Raw genomic sequence first — 4,884 nt, 5'->3', positions numbered from 1 at the left:
GACCAGAAAACTGAGATAAGGCGGGGCTTTACCTAGCAAAGACTTATAGATGACCTGGAGCCATTGGGTCTGACGACGTCTATGTAGTGAGGGCCAGCCAACGAGAGCATACAGGTCACAGTGGTGGGTAGCATATGGGCCTTTGGTGATAAAACAGATGGCACTGTGATAGACTACATCCAGTTAGCTGAGTAGAGTGTTGTAGGCTATTTTGTAAATGACATCACCGAAGTCAAGGATTGGTAGGATAGTCAGTGTTACGAGGGTAAGTTTGGCGGCATGAGTGAAGGATGCTTTGTTGCGAAATAGGAAGCCGATTCTAGATGTAATTTTGGATTGGAGATGCTTAATGTGAGTCTGCAAGGAGAGTTTACAGTCTAACCAGACATCTAAGTATTTGTAGTTGTCCACATATTCTAGGTTAGAACCGTCCAGAGTAGTGATGCTACACGGGCGGGCAGGTGCGGGCAGCGATCAGTTGAAGAACATGAATTTAGTTTTACTTGCATTTAAGAGCAGTTGGAGGCCACGGAAGTAGTGTTATATGGCATTGAAGCTCGTCTGGAGGTTTGTTAACACAGCGTCCAAAGAAGGCAAGAAGAATACAGAATGATGTCGTCTGCGTAGAGGTGGATCAGAGAATCACCAGCAGCAAGAGCGACATCATTGATGTATACAGAGAAAAGAGTCGGCCTGGGAATTGAATCCTGTGGCACCCCCATAGAGACTGCCAGAGGTCCGGAAAACAGGCCCTCCGATTTGACACACTGAACTCTATCTGAGAAGTAGTTGGTGGACCAGGTGAGGCAGTCATTTGAGAAGCCAAGGCTATTGAGACGGCTGATAAGAATGTGGTGATTGACAGATTCGAAAGACTTGGCCAGGTCAATGAAGACGGCAGCACAGTACTGTCTTTTATCGATGGCGGTTATGATATCGTTTAGGACCTTGAGCGTGGCTGAGGTGCACCCATGACAAGCTCGGAAAACAGATTGCTTAGTGGAGAAGGTTCCATGGGATTCAAAATGGTTGGTGATCTGTTTATTAACTTGGCTTACGAAGATTTTAGAAAGGCAGGGCAGGATGGATATACAGTTGAAGTCGGAAGTTTACATACACTTAGGTTGGAGTCATTAAAACTAGTTTTTGAACCACTCTGCAAATTTCTTGTTGACAAACTATAGTTTTGGCAAGTCGGTTAGGACATTTTCCAACAATTGTTTACAGACAGATTATTCCATTTATAATTCACTGTATCACAATTCCAGTGGGTCAGAAGTTGACATACACTAAGTTGACTGTGCCTTTAAACAGCTTGGAAAATTCCAGAAAATTATATCATGGCTTTAGAAGCTTAGGATAGGCTAATTGATATCATTTTAGTCAATTGGAGGTGTACCTGTGGATGTATTTCAAGGCCTAACTTCAAACTCAATGCCTCTTTGCTTGACATCATGGGAAAATCAAATGATATCAGCTTAGACCTCAGAAAAACAATTGTAGACCTCCACAAGTCTGGTTCATCTTTGGGAGCAATTTCCAAACGCATGAAGGTACCACGTTCATCTGTACAAACAATAGTACGCAAGTATAAACACCATGGGACCACGCAGCCGTCATACCGCTCAGGAAGGAGACGTGTTCTATCTCCTAGAGATGAACGTACTTTGGTGCAAAAAGTGCAAATCAATCCCAGAACAACAGAAAATGACCTTGTGAAGATGCTGGAGGAAACGGGAACAAAAAAATCTATATCCACAGTAAAACGAGTGCTATACCGACATAACCAGAAAGGCCACTAAGCAAGGAAGAAGCCACTGCTCCATAACCGCCATAAAAAAGCCACACCCCGGTTTGCAACTGCACATGGGGACAAAGATCGTACTTTTTGGACAAATGTCCTTTGCTCTGATGAAATAAACATAACATTGTTATGTTTGGTTGAAAAAGGGGGAGGCTTGGGGAGAGGGGGGAGGCAAGCCGAAGAACATCATCCGCACCGTGAGGCACAGGGTGGCAGTATCATGTTGTGGTGCTTCTTTACTGCAGGAGGGGCTGGTGCACTTCACAAAATAGATGGCATCATGAGGAGGAAAATGATGTGGATATATTGAAGCAACATCTCAAGACATCAGTCAGGAAGTTAAAGCCTCCAAATGGACAATGACCCCAAGTATACTTCCAAAGGTGTGGCAAAATGGCTTATGGACAACAGTTAAGGTATTGGAGTGGCCATCACAAAGCCCTGACCTCAATCCTATAGAAAACTTGTGGGCAGAACTGAAAAAGCGTGTGCGAGCAAGGAAGCCTACAAACCTGACTCAGTTACACCAGCTCTGTCAGGAGGAATAGGCTTATTGTGAGAAGCTTGTGGAAGGCTATTCGAAACGTTTGACCCAAGTTAAACAATTTAAAGGCAATGCTACCAAATACTAATTGAGTGTATGTAAATGTCATGTTTTGTCTTATATTGTCTTGTCATTATGCTTTCCCTTCTGTTCGTTTCCCCCTGCTGGTCTTATTAGGTTCGTTCCCTTTTTCTATCCCTCTCTCTCTCCCTCCCTCTCTCTCCTCTCTCTATCGTTCCGTTCCTGCCCCCAGCTGTTCCTCATTCTCCTACTCACTCATTTAGTCTTTCCACACCTGTTCCCTATCTTGTCCTCTGATTAGAGTCCCTATTTCTCCCCTTGTTTTCCGTTTCTGTCCTGTCGGATCCTTGTATATTGTTCGCCGTGCTGTGTCTTTGTCTCGCCCTGTCGTGTCTTGTTTCCCTCAGATGCTGCGTGTGAGCAGGTGTCTGAGTCTGCTACGGTCGGTGCCTTCCCGAGGCAACCTACAGTTTATGGTCGAGTCTCCAGTCTGTCCTCGTCACTACGAGTGGAATTAGTTTTTTATGTTTAGTTTTCTGCTCCGATTTGTCTAGGAGTATTGCCTATTTCCTTTACTGGAATAAAGACTCTGTTTTCGCCAAGTCGCTTTTGGGTCCTCATTCACCTGCATAACAGAAGGATCCGACCAAAGAATGGACCCAGCGACTACAGATGCTCGTAACACTGCCGTCGAGATCCAAGGAGCCATGCTCGGCAGACACGAGCAGGAATTGTCTGCTGCTCGTCATGCCGTGGAGAACCTGGCCGCTCAGGTTTCCGACCTCTCTGGACAGTTCCAGAGTCTTCGTCTCGTGCCACCTGTTACTTCCTGGTCTGCCGAGCCTCCGGAACCTAGGGTTAATAACCCACCTTGTTACTCCGGGCAGCCCACGGAGTGCCGCTCCTTTCTCACCCAGTGTGATATTGTGTTCTCTCTCCAACCCAACACATACTCTAGAGAGAGAGCTCGGGTTGCTTACGTCATATCACTCCTTACTGGCCGGGCTCGAGAGTGGGGCACAGCTATCTGGGAAGCAAGGGCTGATTGTTCTAACAATTACCAGAACTTTAAAGAAGAGATGATTCGGGTTTTGATCGTTCAGTTTTTGGTAGGGAGGCTTCTAGGGCCCTGGCTTCCCTATGTCAAGGTGATCGATCCATAACGGATTACTCTATAGAGTTTCGCACTCTTGCTGCCTCTAGTGACTGGAACGAGCCGGCGCTGCTCGCTCGTTTTCTGGAGGGACTCCACGCAGAGGTTAAAGATGAGATTCTCTCCGGGAGGTTCCTTCCAGTGTGGACTCTTTGATTGCTCTCGCCATCCGCATAGAACGACGGGTAGATCTTCGTCACCAAGCTCGTGGAAGAGAGCTCGCGTTAACGGTGTTTCCCGCTCCGCATCGCAACCATCTCCCTCCTCTGGCTCTGAGACTGAGCCCATGCAGCTGAGAGGTATTCGCATCTCGACTAAGGAGAGGGAACGGAGGATCACCAACCGCCTGTGCCTCTATTGCGGACTTGCTGGACATTTTGTCAATTCATGTCCAGTAAAGCCAGAGCTCATCAGTTAGCGGAGGGCTACTGGTGAGCGCTACTACTCAGGTCTCTCCATCAAGATCCTGTACTACTATGTCGGTCCATCTACGCTGGACCGGTTCGGGTGCTACATGCAGTGCCTTGATAGACTCTGGGGCTGAGGGTTGTTTTATGGACGAAGTATGGGCTCGGAAACATGACATTCCTTTCAGACAGTTAGAGAAGCCTACGCCCATGTTCGCCTTAGATGGTAGTCATCTCCCCAGTATCAGATATGAGACACTACCTTTAACCCTCACAGTATCTGGTAACCACAGTGAGACTATTTCCTTTTTGATTTTTCGTTCACCTTTTACACCTGTTGTTTTGGGTCATCCCTGGCTAGTATGTCATAATCCTTCTATTAATTGGTCTAGTAATTCTATCCTATCCTGGAACGTTTCTTGTCATGTGAAGTGTTTAATGTCTGCTATCCCTCCCGTTTCTTCTGTCCCCACTTCTCAGGAGGAACCTGGCGATTTGACAGGAGTGCCGGAGGAATATCATGATCTGCGCACGGTCTTCAGTCGGTCCAGAGCCAACTCCCTTCCTCCTCACCGGTCGTATGATTGTAGTATTGATCTCCTTCCGGGACCACTCCTCCTCGGGGTAGACTATACTCTCTGTCGGCTCCCGAACGTAAGGCTCTCGAGGATTATTTGTCTGTGTCTCTTGACGCCGGCACCGTAGTGCCTTCTTCCTCCCCTGCCGGGGCGGGGTTTTTTTTTGTTAAGAAGAAGGACGGTACTCTGCGCCCCTGCGTGGATTATCGAGGGCTGAATGACATAACGGTTAAGAATCGTTATCCGCTTCCCCTTATGTCATCAGCCTTCGAGATTCTGCAGGGAGCCAGGTTCTTTACTAAGTTGGACCTTCGTAACGCTTACCATCTCGTGCGCATCAGAGAGGGGGACGAGTGGAAAACGGCGTTTAACACTCC

Source organism: Oncorhynchus gorbuscha, linkage group LG07, assembly GCF_021184085.1.
Source record: "Oncorhynchus gorbuscha isolate QuinsamMale2020 ecotype Even-year linkage group LG07, OgorEven_v1.0, whole genome shotgun sequence".
NCBI lineage: Eukaryota > Metazoa > Chordata > Actinopteri > Salmoniformes > Salmonidae > Oncorhynchus > Oncorhynchus gorbuscha.
This window is presented reverse-complemented; position numbering follows the sequence as displayed.